This window comes from Rhopalosiphum padi, chromosome 1, assembly GCF_020882245.1.
Source record: "Rhopalosiphum padi isolate XX-2018 chromosome 1, ASM2088224v1, whole genome shotgun sequence".
NCBI lineage: Eukaryota > Metazoa > Arthropoda > Insecta > Hemiptera > Aphididae > Rhopalosiphum > Rhopalosiphum padi.
This window is the reverse complement of record NC_083597.1, coordinates 73,267,746-73,286,862: the sequence shown is the minus strand read 5'-3', so window position 1 is coordinate 73,286,862 and position 19,117 is coordinate 73,267,746. Positions and strand designations below refer to the sequence as shown.

The 19,117-nt window shown below is 28.2% G+C and overlaps 1 long non-coding RNA gene across 1 annotated transcript in view; it reads right to left on the bottom strand.

Moving 5' to 3' along the window:
• Positions 1–18,673, bottom strand: part of LOC132931633 (uncharacterized) — a 108,969-nt gene extending 90,296 nt beyond the window's left edge. The window contains exon 1 of the long non-coding RNA XR_009662766.1: positions 17,778–18,673. This is a non-coding gene — a long non-coding RNA (uncharacterized LOC132931633). The remainder of the gene's footprint in view (positions 1–17,777) is intronic.
• Positions 18,674–19,117: the final 444 nt, after the last annotated feature.

Below are 19,117 nucleotides of genomic sequence, written 5' to 3'. Positions count from 1 at the left end.
TACATATTCCGCGTATATATTTATGAATAATGAATAGGTGGCTTGTAAGTTTTTTTTACCACGTTAAACGGACGTACATAATATATAATGCTATTATATATGTATACTATTTTTTATTATTTTACGAAATGTAGGAAAAAAACCAAACTCCGTTCTATATGCAGACACAATTATACAACGACGTATAATAATAATGTAATACATAAACTACTATGTATTTTTACGATTAATAATATTTGTTTCGTACCAGTTGAAATAATATTTAAATTTGAAATTCATAACGAATTCTAAAACATTTTTCAACTTGCAATATTTTATTCTAACGACTTATTAATTGATCAAAACTATGTGTAATAATTAAAGATAAAAATATTGATTGTTTGTAAAATTTTTGTGAAATTTTATTTTTTATCATATTATTATTTTAAAAATAAACGTATGTATTATTGCACTTACCAACATATTTTATTTTTATAATATTATACATGTCTATAATTTTTATCTAAACGTTTTTTACTCTCAATTACGTACCCACACGATCCCCCCGCCAATATGATTTTTTATGATATAATTTAATAATTTCATTTAAACTGTCGTATATTTTAATACATTTATAAAGCCTCCATTTTGCCTATACAATATTCTACGGATATTTGAAAGCTTATAATATTTTTGTTTTAGGGTTTTTTTTTTCAATTTTTCTATCGAATTATATCCGTCTGGCTTGACATCCGAAACGACATGACGCGTCGAGATTTTTTTTAACTCGCGGCGCATACCTTGTATTATTCCGAATGGATTATTTCAATTTGAGTTATAAATATTTTAAATCGATGACCGCACTGCAAGTTGCATTAAATAAAAATACTTACATCGTTGTTTTATTATATTAGTTTAAAAAATAAAAATACATTACATTCCGATAAGAAAAGATAATATTATAATGTTAGATAACAATATTTTAATTATATTATTAAAAAATGTAAACGAGATAAAATGGTTAAATTTAAAAAATCATTCATTATAATCACATCGTTGACTATCGATGTGTAAGTCAAACTATCCGAAACAGACATTCCGTTGTAAAACGCCATACGATTACCACTCGATTTGTGTTCTTAAATAATCGTCCGTTCAAAAAAACTAGTCACTTATCTCTGCTATATAGGTAATAATATAATTATTATCATATTATCAAGAGTATTAATAATTTATAACTGTATTAAAAAGAAAAAAATATTTCCATAACGGGGATCTAATTATAATAATTTTCAACTGAATATAAACACTTCTATCGACTTACGTTTCTATGTTTGGAATTCTAACAATAACAATATCTTTTTTCTCAGGTATATTATTATAATAATGTAGCTGTTGATATACACGAAACTGATTTTTTATTCTTTTAACCCTAAGATTTTTTATGGGCTAAGTCTGAATATATATCTTTATGCAAATAATTTCAATTCAATTCAATATTTAAATATTACGTATTTTGTTTTATACGTCGCACATAAAAATGCACGCGATATTTCACGTGATTGTATATTTGCACATGTATACTAACACGTAATATAAAAATCAATCGTTGAAATTCTGTCTCTATATGACTATAAATAATGTTCATCGATACTTACTGATATAATCGGCAAATATATATATGTATATAGTTTAATCCAAAAGTTTATGAAGGTTTTTTTCTCTATGACGACAAAACTATACGTATATAAATGATCTATAATGTTTTTTCTTCAGAAATTCGTGGGACAGAACATAAATTGATCTACAGCATAATACATAATTTATATACCAGAAAATATTGACGCTTATACTATTTAAAACAAAAATTATATTTTATTTTTACGTGAACAAATTACAAGTTAAAACATAACACTCATTAAATATATTTATATTTTATACCTGCTGAAATTATTAAGTATTATAATTTGATGAAAGAAGGAATTTAATTTAAGTAGCGATTAATTTATATATTATGTTTCTTATTTGTCATATTAGAGATAAGTTAAAATTAAAGACATTCCTGTATAAATTGTCCATAATTACTAGTTAACATTTATTTTATTATTATTATTGTAGTAGGTACGAGGTATATAATTTACGTTTTTAGTGAGGGATTATAGGTCGTATAATTAATAAATATATATTGTTTATTATACATATAATATGTATTTTTTACGAAATTGAAAATCAATTCAAATAGCATCAACTAATTATCAATAGTTCCTCGTAGGTTAACGTACTTATTAAATTGTTTTAAATTTAATTACTGATTATTGTGAAAATTAAGTGTATGATACATTTTATTATTGTATGAAAAAAGTTTAACATTCTTTCCATAAAAACAACGGCCATAAAAAAATTAGTATTCCAGAAATTTATATTAGATGCCTTTGAATCTGGCATATAACTACAAAGTCGACGTTATTTCACAAACTTTTCAAAAGCGTTTGATAAGGTAAATCATACATTACTTATATCTAAATTAAATAAAATTAGTATTCGCAGTCCTGGATTTCGTTCTACATGTCAAACAGAACACAAGTTGTGAAATATAAAAATTTCAATTCTGATTCATTTAATGTTCCATCTGGTGGCCCTAAGGTTTATATTGGCTTTTTTTACTATTTGTATTACTTAATAATGATCTCAACTTTTTACATTCAAGGAGACTTCTTTTTGTTGATCACTTGAAATTATTCCAATTAGTAAATTTATCTAACGAGGTATCATTTTTATAAATAAATTTTAATATTCTATTAAATAGGTGTACATTTAACAAATTACCCCTTAATATTGAAAAGTGTAAAGTTATAACATTTTCTAGATCTTGGAATCCCATTCCTCTATTCTTACCATATCAATAAGTCTTCATTAAAATAGATTCATGATAATATCATTGATTTATTTAAGTGTTATATTTGATTCCACTCTTTCTATCAATAAAAACTTATTACATACAACTAGTAAATCTTCTATGATATGAAACGTAAAGACTTCATTGATTCCATTGCTTTAAAATTATATTTATTTCCCTAGTCCGAGAGAAATTAGAATACAATCCTGTGGTTTAATTCCCTTACGGCTTACGGCTTACATAAAAAAAAAATTAAATTTACTGCTTAGATAATGTTCAAAGTCGTTTCCTATGTTTTTTAGTTTTCAAATGTAAATTTTCCTTACCAGCCATTATTACATTTGTTTCACATTGTTCGTTTATCACAAAGAAAAAAAATAAATGATTTAAAATTTTAATTTAAGCTTGTAAATGATTATATTGTACAGAATTATCAAGTTTTCTTAATTTTAATGTACTTTAGCATAGAGCCAGATCTATTACTAATTTGTATGTATTTTTACACATAGAACTATACTTTATTTCCACCTCTTATTAGTGAACTAAACAAAAATTGAATTATTTAACTTAACTTCTTTAGAATTTTATAGTAATTAATTGAATATAATTTTTCGTATTTAATGTATTTATATTATTGTATTATTTGTATTATTAATATAATTTATATTACTGTCAAAATTGTACTATTATTATTATTTTTACGTATATTCTAATTGGATTTTATGACCCGTTAAAAATTTAAATAAATAAATAGCTACAGAATAAAATTGCTTAGCAAGTATTTGACAGGAGACTATGACTTAAACGTCAATAGATATTTAAAAATTTCTCAAAGTATCTGTTTGAGAGAAAAATATATATTAACAAAAAAAGAGGAGCGTTAAGTTGAAAGTTTAACAATAAGAAAATAATGCTATATAACAATCTAAAACAAAAATATAAAATCTGGTACAAAAGTATAAATTAACAGTAAACATGGTATACTATATTATGCCCGCGAAGAAATTATTAGCAGGTTATGCAATACATACATTAGGATCCCAAAAATTATTCAGTCCCTTCCTACAAATAAAACAGTAATAATAAAAAAAACTTTTTATTACAATTTATAACAATTTTATTAAATTAGTTTATCTCTTTTACTTTTATAAATTGGTATAATAGTGGTATATTTTAAAATTATAGCGCAAGACACCTTTTTATTGATACAAGAGTTTTAAATTAATTCTTTTATTACCTCTTCAATATCAACTTTGGATGCCATTTTCTGCTCATTAATTAATATTAATATAAGTGGATCAAAACGTTCATGTGTTATTGTATTTCTAAGTTTAGATTTCACGATAACAAATTTAAAAAATGTATAATGATATTTGTCAGGGGAATTTTTAGAAATTGTGATAATAGCATGTAAAAGTTAAAAATATAGTTCTAATTTTTTAGTCAGAATTATATAATTGTTATTATCTAGATTTCATTGATGTAAATGGCCGGTTGCAGTTATTACATTTAAAGTTTATTAGCTAAAATGCCTGTTTATCGTATCATAGAAAGTTTATTATCTAATGTTAGATAAAAATACCAAACACTTCATTTCTTGCATTTTATTATACACAGTATGATACATCTATTAGTGATCTATTTTCAAAGTTAATTTTTTTTTAAACTTCTGGTATAGAAAATTATTTTTAGCAAATAAACTAAAAATGTACTCAAATGCACGTTTAAGGCTATCATGATTTGTCCTGAGTTAATTTGGAGATGGTCTAAGAGACTGGACCAAAGAAATAACTGATAAAAGGTTCAAGTATGTCGATTGGAAAGTTAAGCCCACTTTTTGTATTAATATTAATATTGGATCTAACACGTGAAGCGCAAATATGAAATTAAATGATTTAATTTGTTTTATGAGGGCACTTTATTTAACTACTTCTGACAAGTGTAGTCTTTGAAATTTCTGCCAAACATTCAAGTAATACTTAATAGTTATTTTTCACAGCTTGAATGGCTTCGGATTGGTGTATCCGCTTTGTAGTTGAAAAGATTTTTAATAATTTTAGCTTAATATCTATTTCTTTAAATAAACGTAGATATAATACCATACTATAACTGCATGCGTGGCAAAATTAAAAAATATCGTTATTATCAGTATTGTTGAAAATATTTAAGTTTATGTTAGTAAATAAATAATAACGACGTTAGTTGTTTTTGTAAATATGTATAATATATTATATAATATAAAATCACTATAGTGTAGAGATGGAACTACTAGTCGTTTGTCGACTTCAACGGAAGATATTATATACACAAAAACATATTTTTTACTTAATTAAATTAAAATAAAATAGTTTAATGTATAAACTATTGTAACACTTGTTTTCAGTATGTGTAAAATAATGACTTTTTTATGAAGTGAAATCAAATTCTAATTATATTATAAAGTTTAACGTGAAGCTTAGCGTAGATAAAAGATGCATTTATAATATTACTCGTACGTTGGCTTTATTTCTAACTCAACATTATACTTATGTACAAATATTATCTATAATTAAACAGTGGTAATGTGTGTTGTTCAGTAAAACAATAAATTTAAATTAAAACAAATTTAGTGATAAATATAACTTGCATGGGGGACACAGTAATACATAGTTGTTGTGATTTTCATATAATATCAGCTACATCGCTACACATTTTCTATACTAAAAGCGGTGTCCCTTATTAAGAATTTATTCACTCATACATAAAATACACACTAATATTCCAATAATTACCTATTATTTTACTTCAAATACTACCAGTGCAAATTCTGATTTCAAAGTATGACCATGCTTAATGCTTATTTATCTTAATGTAATAGTATTATACATCTATTTCAACGTTAAATATAAAAAAGGTGTTATTTTAAATTTATTAATGAATTATTTTTTATAATTTTCATTTTTTTTTCATTTAAAATCAAAGATGCCGTGAAAAATCTTTTGCAGTATGTCCGCGATGCCACCATAAACATACATTGATATTCATTGGAATTATAATTAACGTTTACCAAAATAAAAGTAGACAGGACAGGCCCTGACTCAGCACCTTACAAATAATATACTTATAAGTTATTATACTAAAAATTATTAAATATAGCAAAACAAGTCAAAACGAAAATAAATTATCATACACTCTAACATGAAAAATAATACAAATCATTGACAAAGCGCAACTGAATAAACATGCCCTAAATGATTATTACCAGGGCTTCTAGTGGATCGTGTTTTCAAAATAGCCAATATTTCAGCATTTACAAGTGTTGTATAGCTTACGCACACAGCTATCGATACTCTATCAGTAAAAGTTACGATATAATCATAAGAAATATAGTAAGTACAAATATTGAAATATGAGATAAGTATAACAGATATAGATGACATTTTTGTGATACATTGAGATATTTTTTTATAAGTAATATATTATTGATATTAAAATAATTGTTATATTTTTACTAATTGTTTTTTAATTCTGGAGCATATCGTGGTGCATGATAAGCATATCATAGGTACGTGGTTGCTATATCTTATTATTGCATATTATCCAAATGGCAAATAGTCATAGATCAATCTATGTTTAGGAATACGTTACTAGTTATCTAGTGTAAACTAAACTGTTAAAGTATTTATTTTTATATTTTAAAACGGTAATAATATTATAATAACGTAATTGGAATTCATAGGTGTGCGCAATTACACTGCTTTTTTGTATACTTTAAATGTTCTCATATTATATAGACGTAAACACGGTGGTTCACTCTGTATATACCTGTACTACACTTATTGACCTATACGGCTATACCTACTCGTATATGCGAAACCATATTTCACGTAGAGTTATTGGTGTATAAATGTATTCCGTTACATTTCGTATTGCATGATGTAGATCAGTAAGTCGCCTATATACATAATATAGTACGTAGGTATTTCTATAAGTAAAGTTTGGCAACAAATCGCGTGCACAATTCACTCGAAATACGCTATTATATTATATACGATTCGTCGTATATATGATGATGGCGGCCGTGGTGATTATACCTACTATGCATTCTGCACGTAACCACAGACCATAAAACGATTTAAACGATGTCCGTTTAATTTTGTTGGAATATACACCATCGGATTCATTTTCGACTGGCGTATAAACCAGTTACTAGATAGGTTAGGATATATTGTACCTATTGTTGACATACACACAGATATTATAGAGATCGGAGTTACTCAAAATAAAAGAAAGATCAAAATATTGTACCTACGTTATTTGAAATATCAATATACGTGTTCAACTTCAAAGTTCAAACGTACTATAAAATACATGCATTTATAAATTTTAAGTTTAATTAAACAAGATAGTTATAAATTGATTAAATTAAAATATATAGGCAATGAAAAATATCTCCAATTTTACTATAGGTACTAATCAGGTTAGATAAATATAAATTTGCTAAACTATCAACGAAAATCAAAATATTAATACACATAAATACGTGATAATATAACTATATAAATATTAATACCTACTTAATATAAAATTAAAAACTAACTGAAATAAACAAAGATAAATTACAAGACATTTTTAAATTAATATTGTATTATTCATATTTAGGTTTTGGTGTAGATACTAGTCATTCAAAATAATATTCGTACAATAATAAATTAAAATAATTAATAATGATTTCCGCATAACAAAAACAGTATATTTTAGGCTGACGTATTCCCCCTTCCTTAATATTAAACTAGTTCGTATATGTCCTGTATAGGTCATACAAATTATAATATTATATTGTAATTTACAAGGATGGGACAATATGATTGTGTCGTCTCTGAATATCGAACAGGTTGCAGACGTAATATTCACGATTTTATTCTTGAATAATATAAATTATAATAAATAATAATATATTATCATAAAGACCGTTGTAAGGTGCTATAATAAAGACGAAAAAGTTAAAATAAAGGTGCAAGTCGTCAGCACCGTCACTCACGGCCGCACACGCCACTTCAGTAGCACACCGAATACGCATACACACACACACACACACACACACACACACACACACACACACACACACACACACACACACCACACACCGATATAGCAAGCAACAGTGGCAGCAGGTATGAATAAACCCGTGTCTACCATCTGTTTCTATCTGTAGCGAACCGCAGCCAGACTCGTGCGCACGCTGAAGATTGTAGCACATTGCACCAGGACAGGCACGCGCGAGGGGTATATAAAACGGATCTGCATCCTCTCTCGGTCTCGACTGCCACCGCAGCCCCATACACCTGCCCTGCAGCCGAAGCACCGGTGTCCCTTTCATTAAGATCGTATTATTATTATTACTATGAAAGAAACATTTATTTTTGTTGTAAATACTATATAGCGCGTAGTGGGCGTGGTAAACAGGGAAAGTAAAGAAAAAATAAATAAAAAGGTTAACGGGATCACGATACGGGTTCAAGGGCGCGTGCTTCTCTCTTATACTACCACGGGTACCTATTATATATTATACCACCGCGAGTATATCATACACATATTAATATATAGAGGTATATAATACACTACTTCTTACCGACTACCACGACCAGATTGAGATCTCGTTTTTACGGGGTCCCGTTAACTGTACAATATACCACCGCCGCTGACGTAGACGGAGCTATCGCATTATCACGCATTTTATATAGTATATTATATAGTTTCGGCTTGCATCCGGTATAAGTATATACCTGCATGACTGTATACTATATATATATATATATATATGAATACACACTATACATAGAAGGCGTGTACCACCACCACGCGTATGATGCGTTATTTTTGGTTTTTTATTATTATTGTTTTTTTTCGCATTGCTACCACGTTGTGTGTGTGTGTGTGTTTTGTTCGAAGTATTACCCGCTGCTTGCTAGGAAACGAAAAGTGTTCGCGCGAGGGTGAAAGAGAAACGATCGAAAAAAATAATAATAAAAGAATACGTCCCAACACTCGAATTTTGAACGCGCGCCTCGCAATCGAAGCAAAAATCGCGCGTGCCTGCAGTTATTTCGTCGCGCGTAACACGAGATTTCCGGTTACAACGGTACTTACGCCTCGAGCGCGTGTTATATATTATTATTATTTGCTTTTCGCGAACAAACGTCCAAACCGATATTATTGTGTGCAATATATTATGTGTGTGTATAGGTAGGTAGTAGGTATACGCGCGTTTTCATGCGCGTAGGACCAGGTCTTTTTTCAGTCAATAATAACAAGATAATCGAATTTCATGCGATTCGAAAAATACTATAAAGCCCGAAGATTTTATCCGGAATAATAATAATTCAATCGACAAGTATTCAATGTAGACAACGAGAGTCCTTAAATTATTATTTATTCCGGATAATATTTTATACCTAGTTTTTTTTATGGTTTTTTCCTCGTGGCAATACAAAATCAGTGATGTCAAAACTGTTATAGAACACTTTACAAATTTGTTCGTTGAATTCTATCAGTTTATTTTAAAGTTTAAATATCATTTAATTTTTTCTGATATAATTTACTCTTTTCCGTGTTTATGTATTTTAATGTATACCTATCAGATTATAATAGTACTTGTAGATAAAATATCTATAATAACATACAGGTACAATTTCATTCAACTTGTAGTTAGATTCATTAAAAATCTAATAATAATATTAGTGTTACCTATCGTAGTTTTGTTAGTCTATGTATAATGTATATTGTGTACATCTGTAAAGTACAATATTTTATTTCCTGCAAAGTATAAATGGTAATTTAAAATCACAGTAATTCGTTTACATAATAATATTACTACGCAAACGATTTTGTGTGAAACAAAAACATCATGTCCCTTTATACTTGTTGAATGGAGCAAATAAACCGGAATATTTATAAAAAAAACTTAACAACATTCATCTGAAATAGTAAGTTAGTATACACGTTTAATTGTCTATTTGTTCCATTTAATAGGTAGTGTGACATGTGATGTGGTTTTATTGATACTATTGTATTTATAATTTTATTCAACTACGATGAAGAATTTACTAAGCATACAACAAGTAGTTTTATTATTAGGTATATAAATAAATATTTACTTTTAAAAATATATTTAATTTTACTATACGGAATCATATCATTTAATCTAAATATTTGTTTTAAATAATTAACCCCTTTATGTACATATTATTATATTAATTATTTTTATTTGCCTATCTAAATTAAAGAGCTCACAGTTTTTAAAATAAATATATATATATATATATATACATCGATAATTTTAATATTAAATACTATAGATGTGTTATTTATTATTGAAAATGTATTTTAAAATCATACTTAATTGTATTTGTGTTTAAAACTTTGATATTTAATAATGGTATTACTCATCATATAATAAAATAATACAGAGTTTCAATTAAAAATTACAATCTATTTTTTCAGTGAACCTAGAAAATATTTTCATTTTACTCCGTTAGTCAATCTCTTTTGCTAAGCTTAATAATTATTATTTCATATATTAATATTATATCATATTATTTATTAGCTCATATATAATTATTTAAATAATAAGTTCAAATGACATGAAAAATATTAATATTTTTTTTTCAATTTATGGTTATGAATACGTATGGTAATGTAATTCATAAAAATAAATATGATTCAATGTTTAATCTTATATTTTGAATAATATTATAATATTAATAAATTAAAAAAAAATACTATAAAGAATAGTTTCATAATAAATCAGCTAGTTTTGTTTGTAAATGAATCGTATGAAGTATGGCCAAAATGTTATCCTAAATAACCATCAGTCGTACTGATTTAAACTGTGGGATTAGTTATATGGTAGCACTGTGTAGAAATACGAACAGCGCATTATTTTACGCGTCACTTTTTCAATTTTTCAGGATTACGTACTAATAGTTTTGAAGAAAACCAATTCTTAGTGTATATTACAGTTCTTGAACATAATATGACGTGGTTGTTAAAAATTATGGCCAAATAAGTTGTTCTTTTACAGAAATTATTACGTTGTATAAATTAAACGTTGAAATACTATTCAGAGGATGGTTAATAAAAATATTGTTAAGCACAAATGGAATTTTTAATAGAAAATACCATTGAATTGTATATTATGTTCGGTGTTTGCATTTAAAATAAAATATCTATATTATAGTTTTTGAAGATTAAAAACTTGAGATGGCTAAACGAAACGTTATTACTTGTGGGCTAATAGATATTTTCCATTATAACCTATAATATGCTTTGAAATTAAAAATACTTAATAATATTTAGAAAATAAGTTGATAGAACATAAGGTTAAGCTATAAATAAGTACATTTTCATTTAGGACGAAAACGTAATAAAAAGATTACGCATCGAACACACCAGAATAATTCATTGCTTTTAATGGCCAGATAGGACTTAACCTATGCCAAACCTGTGGAATCAAGCTATCTGTCAAGCACATCATATCATACTGTCTAAAATATACCCAAGATCGGTTGGAATACAGGACATTCCACCATCTCGACACTTCACTCGGACCGCATCACGAACATAACCTAGACCTTGGTTGGAGTTTCTCAAACAAACAAATTTATTGACATAACTTAAATAAAAAAAATAAAGCATGTCATCAAATTGTAAATTTTAACTCATCGTAAAATATCATATAACTAATAGCCTTTGTTGCTAATGTTTATTTCAGATCAATAAAAATAAAATTAAACAAAAATAAATTTCGTCCTACCGTCCTATACAATTGTATGTTAAAGTTTAATTTTGCTTATGATTTGATATAATTGTTTACTTGTGTTTTTAAGTGATTTATATTTTGATTATGTCATATTTTACTTTAATTTATGATTCGGAAATTTAATTATCAAAGGTTCATTTAATATAAATAAATATCATGGAAGTAATAGTATCATTAGTATCACTAGTAAAAACTAAAAATACCATTAAATGGTCAAATAGTAAACCTGATTATTATAGAATTACTTATAATTACAATAATGTGGATTATAGTTTTAGTTTGATAATAGTTTGAAATGAATTGTCCAATAATAAAGTAGGTATATATTATGTTCTAACATTATTTATAATACTTAACCTTAGTAATAAATTAATAATTAATGAAAAAACATCGCATCATAAACTGCGAAGTTCAAGAATACATCATGATATTATTACCTACGCACAAAGTCGTATATTTAAATATATTAACAGAGAAGTTGTTGTTACTTGTTTGGACGAGAAATTATGTTGATCACATTTAGAAATACATTTCAATTCTAACTTGTTCCACGGATTTCATTGAAATTAATATTTATGAAGACTTAAGTAAACTTTATTATATATAGGGGTTTAAATTATCCGATTTATTTTAGTATTGCAAACGGCTTATATAATATCGCATAATGAGTCGTAAGCTAGTTATAACCAGAATATTTCCAAAAATCGAAGTAAATAATATTATTTTTTATATTTTTAGAGTTAACATGTAAAAATAGTTATTAAACTTAAATCGGCACTTTAAAACTGTATTTTCATATAAATATTCTTATGAACAGTATGTAATAAACAAAATGTATCGATTTGGTTAAGAGAAAAATATAATATTATTTTATACCTAATACGTATAAAGACAATATAACAATAAAATAAAATTATTTTATTTTATAAAATATACTCATATTCACTATACCTAGCATATATTATGCGATAGTAAGTACTATAATATACACTAATGTATATAATATTTTCTTCATTTGTATAGCAACTATAAAAAGGAAGAAAATAAGAAAAGTTTCAATCTATTCAAAATATAAAAATGTTTCAATATAATACCTATACATATTTCATTATGGTTTAATGATGTAACCATTATTATTATGGTATACGTACATAATCCAACATAATTAGTAAGCTACTGAAATTTAATAGTCACTTCGTTCTACAACAATATAATAAAATTTACTTCTATTATAATGTCTGAATAGCTGAATGTATGTTATTAAAATATATTATACTATATATATTATATAAAATTCATATCAACAAGACTTTAGTGTTATATTGAATTTTATACACGAGGCTACTAGCAGGTAGTCTTAAAATGGCGATACGAAATATATACTCGTTAATATAAATTTTTATTTTATTGTTTGTGAATACTTCAACAACAATCGATTTAAGCTTACTATTATAAACATTATATCCTTGATATTATTATGATATTATGCATAATAATACTACACTTGTCTTGTTTTTAAAATTATAAAAACTGTTTATAGCCTGTATGGCTGCATGTCGTTATTCAAAAGAATAGTGAAATTAGAGGATAATGAGTTTCTTTCAATATTATTGTTTATACATCGCATTGCATATATTATAATATGTGTAAAGATTAATAAACTATGAAGTTTACATAAATATAATGTATTTTAAACGTTATTTATGTATTTTGTTTATCTTGTAATTTTTTAGGATAATCTATTTGGGGTCAGTCATGATCAGGCACGTATACTTGTGGGCAGTAGTTCGGGGGTTTTAACCCGAAATGTTTAAAAAAATATTTTTTCTCGGCATAGCTATTTAAAATTAATTTGAAAATGTTTTTACTATCTCCAACCAATTTTTTTTTCATATACGTGCTTGATCGTAATCATTATTATTGAAAAAATATTTACGTTAAATATTTATACGCAGATAAACAAACCCCCTATAATATAATGGATACTTTATAATATTCACGTGTGGGTATTACAATTAAACCTATCGTGTAATGTGGTTGTGTGACAGCAAACCTTCCAAAATAATGTTTTAAGTTTTCATTGTTATTTTATGCTTACATATTATTTTACTTCATTCCTTACACTTTTTCCACCATAATCCTAATGTTTACACTGTTTAATAATAATAATATGCTGCAGTATCTATTGCACTTCATACATATCTTGTAAAACGAGTCCCGTTTGTGATCAACGGTATTTCTTTTATTTTCTTGTTATGTGTCTTATATCCTGTGTAAACCATATAACTATAAGGGTACTATAATACTGGATGCGTAGCATGCGATCGAATTTGGGCAGCTCGCCGTGTACACGCGCTTCCTCATCGGTGTCGGGCAGGCGAGCGTGTGTAAATTTGTTTTACACACAGTTTCCGTACCTACATGTAACATTTGCACATACACACTGTACGTCACACACACACACACGCACACACACATATATAGAAATGGTCCACTCAGCTGTCTGTTTGAGATCCCTCGGGACTCCGGTCCGGAATTGTTATTCGTGTCGGGTACGGGTGGCACACGTATAAAATAGTTGCCAACAGTATCAAATGTAATGACGATACGCGAGCGGATGCACACACAGACATGCCGCGAAAGTCTGTTAATGATCGCGTCGACTGGGTATACTTATTGCGGACGGCCAACACGCGAGTCTGTTGCGGACAAGCGGTTTGGCGCCGAAACAAAACGCGGCCATTGGTCGCCGGACCACGACGTCTAAACACTACCAGAAATTCGATCGTTTCTTCGTGTAAGGTCTAATCCGGTGTGGCTTAAATCGTTTACATAAACGAGGTCCCTTGTCCCCAGTGCGGTTTGGTTTTTCGTACCCGCGAGAGCGTAGAGCGGTATTATTATGATAATATATCGAAACCATCCGGATTAACGACCCTAGCGAACGCGCGCGTGCCTTGGTCCCGGATTTCCCGGGTCTCGTGTGCGTCGGACGCTAATTATTGCACATTGTCAGAACAAATTTACAAAAAAATTGTTTTTTTTTTTTTGGTAAACGCGTGGTTTTTTTGGTATCGCATCGATAAGCAACTAAAACAACGATGACGATTATAAACAATAGCACACGTAATTTCATAATAACATAATAATTATCGAGATAATTATGTAGGTGTTATAAGTATTTATAGCTCTGAGTATAATTTAAGAAAAGTGGTAGAAGTGTTTAGACCCCATAAGATGTTTGTAACGAATACAATATTTATGGTAATTAAAATTATATATTATATTATTATTATTATAAAATAGTTTAAAAAATGTAAGAATTTTTTTTCTTGTATTTTGTTACGAAGACTTGATATAACATAAACCTAAAGCTTTTAGAACAACTACAACTAATGTTTCTATTGTAAACGAACCATGTGTTTATCTGTAAACTATTTATATTTGTCACTTCTAATGTACATCATGATTAATTAACTCTATATAATATTAATTTGTATAGTATCATCGTATTATGATCCACTGGTGGTTATTTTATTTCTAGTTTAAAGAACACTATTCCACTGTTTACCCCATTGTTTCATAATTAGTAGGATAATTTATTTTATCATAGCTAGCAAGACAAATGTAAAGTATAGTGCCAATGTATTGATTACGTTTGAAATGAAAGTTTAATAAAGATTAAAAAAAAAAATTGTTTGATTCAGATGACCATATTTACTTTACTCAATAATTATGATTATAAGCCTTGTATATATATATTATATTATACATCTTGATTTTCATATTATATTGCATGTTACAAGTGGAAACCTATAGACGCTGTCGGATACGAATCACAGGACTAAATAATGTGACGTATAATTATATTGCAAAGCGCGTCTAAACGGTCAAAAAGAACATTAAAGACCAAATAGCATCTGTCGCGCGAGCAATACAAAATATAATACATTTTCCTCCGGAAAGTCTGCAACAGTAGGTACTATTATACAGATCTGTGACAATACGGTTAGTGTCCTCTACTTGATATATATAAAAAAAAAAACGCGCAACACACAATAATAATATGATTATTACAATAATAACGCGTATGTTTTGTTTTCGTCGCCCTCGGAAACAAAAAACTATTTCTCTTACGCATACAATAGAATATAATATTATAACGATATAATATTTGGATTCGAATTCTGACCGTCATGGGTTTTCGGTTCACAGCTGTGTTGTTCGTCCCATGTATGCGCGTATGCATGATTACTATAGATACATTTTAATATTATAATATATGACACTATTATAATAATATACAACCCTTTGCATATGTATGTATATATGAACGTTTGCGTGTGTATATATAATATATGTTTATCTGTATAATGTGTGATACAATAATGCTGCAGTAGCATCAGCGCCGTATGTCGCCACACAGACCGTTTTATTATTATATAAAAGCCAAGCTCGTTTAATAATTTATGCGATGACGGGGAGAACCGGGGGAAATGAGTGGTGCCGTCGTGTGAGCAAAAGGATGATGTCCTATCGTATAATATTACGCTACTATATTATGATTGCTAGTGTAGCGGTTCCTTAAGTGTGTTCCGCGGAACTAGAGAGTTCTATACACACCATAGGACATCTTCGATAAATTATTTCATTTGTTAATGAAAATGTAAAAATGAAATTTTGTTTTTATACTGTTATTAGGTTTTTATGTCATATGTAAGATTAAGGGTTTGCTAGTAATGGGGTCCCGTAAAATACAAAATATTTCCTAAGGATACAGTACAGTAAAAAATTGGGAACCTCTGTGTACTGCGTTGTAATTACCACCATCACAGCATATGCAATATACAATAATAATAACGCATAGTTACCAAAAAATTCCATTTAAATTTTAAACAGTGCTGTGTAGAAAAAGGCGCGCAGTACCATGGTGATATATAATCACAGATACAACCGAGTGCTTATTGAACCATCAAATACAAAGTTCGTTTCATCTTACAATTATTAACTATAGTGATCAAACTACTACAGTGGTGTGTTTATCCTTTATGATTTTAAAAGATAATACCTATATTATAAAATATCAAATTTTTGTCAAAAACGACAAAAACCCAATATATTTTTACGATGGATACTGTTTTATGTGAAAAATTTACTACTTTACTACTATATAGACATATGTCTATAGATATAGATACTATAAATAAGATAACGATAAAATAATAATATTTATTTTATTTGACGGAAAACACATTGTCCTATCTATGTATAAATGTATAATACCATACCATAGATCTTATAATAAGGTCTATGTACCATACGATACAATAATATTATATGATAACAATTAAAAATGGTGAATATAAGATAACGATAAGTATAAATAATAAACCTTACCAGTAGTTCCTAATAGATAGGTAATAGGTATATACAATTTATTAAGTTAAACTGAATACTTTTATATGGTATAATTTTGTCATAAATTACGTTTTGCGATTTTACCAATATTTTACTTGGAGTTTAGAAAACTATACGTCATATTAAATATAATAATACTGCATACTTTAGTATATTATTTTGTAGCTATCTATTAAAAATTGTCAAATACTTACCACTAATATTTTATCAAAGTTGTATATGGGTTTTACAAATATTTATACAGACACCATAGTACGTAAAAGTAACGATACGATGGTAGAGCAGAATAATACTTCATAATTAATATTATTTATACATAATTTGATATTATAGGTGTTGACGATCGTGAGTTATACCTATTAGTACAATATAATAGTGCATACTGTGGCCATTTTACTTAGGTTTTTTTTATGTATTTTACAAACATAATATAAATACATTTTAAAATATGTAAATAAAATAAACGATAGAGTACCGCAATTATTACTTGCATAATATTTTACAATAAAAATCATCATGTAGTGCGTAACGTTACTATATCACCGTGGTATAACTCATAATTTATAAACCTACAAAAATTATGTGAATACAATAAATTTAAAATAGCTGTTGTATAGAGGTGAGAAATGTGAATCCCTACAGAGGATCTGGAAATATTATGACGTGTAACAGTATGCATCTTACCTTGACGTGCCGTCCCGGCACGCAATCATCTGGAAATGGCAGACCCGCGTTTCGTCGGATTGGAGTTGGTGGTGGTGACACATGTACAAGACCAAAAATTGATCACCGGGATTTAACCACACTGTATACTGTATAGTACTATAAATTCGTATTAATAACACTCGCGAACATCGACGCAAAAACGTTTTAATCTATATTCACGACCAAAATATTGTCTCATTTTTTCTTTTCGTGTTGGTTTCTAGTTGCATATACCCTTTAAAATGTCTTTCCTTATAAGCAGTGATTATTATCGTCTTGTCTGAGTGGTTAAACTATACATCACTTATATAACACATATTTGCAGATGACGACGCTTTAACAGTTTGGTCCGGAATCGGTCAGCGGCGATTATAAACGAAAAATATCGGAGATACCCGCTCACAATAACTGGGTTCAAAAATATACCAAGGTCACAGGCACCCAAACGTATGCTGGTAATGGTGGTCGTAGAACTTCACTGGGAGATGACGGCTCAATAAACATAACAGCCAACAAATTACTAATGTCACGACTGTAGCTTTTGGCGTGAGAGTACGAAATGACAGAATCGTTGGTGCCGTTTGTGGACGATAATGGTTTGACAGACATTTGCAGCCATAAGGCCGTCGCACTGCATTTAATTTGCTTATAATACACTTCACTAATAGCAGTTCAAAAACGAACGACTGAGGAAAAATAACTGACCGTCAGAAAACAACGTGATTACTCGATTTCAAGCCCGATATACTGATTATACCTACATACACAAAATGGACCGTGGTCGCATCGGCCGTGCTTTACTGCGGTCCATGGAACGTAATGTACGTAAATTATACGGTACAGTGAATAGGTATAGTTTGGAATTTCTTTGGATTTTGCCAGCTGACCGCGATTCTAGAACTTTAGTCTTCAACAGAGTTCGACGATAGGCGGGACGGGACTGGATGTGTTGGCGAGCTCGCGTACGAAGAATTGCAGCTAAATCAAATATCTGAGCGTAATATACTAATATCCAACCCAAGTTAAATATAATTATAGGTACGTATAAATTATTATTGAAATAGTTTTCTAGGCAAGACAGATGATAATATAAACGTCTTGACAGGTTAACATTATTAGTTTATAGAATATCCATTAGGTAACGTGCACAATGCACATTTTATTATTTAATACAATTAGTGGGTGCACTAAATGCCTAATAATTGATAAAATATAATATATAATATTGGATATAAATGATATAATATATACTATACTATACGCATCTACGAGTCTAATGTAATAATAATGTGCGTAAACAATAATTGCGTAGGGAAGGT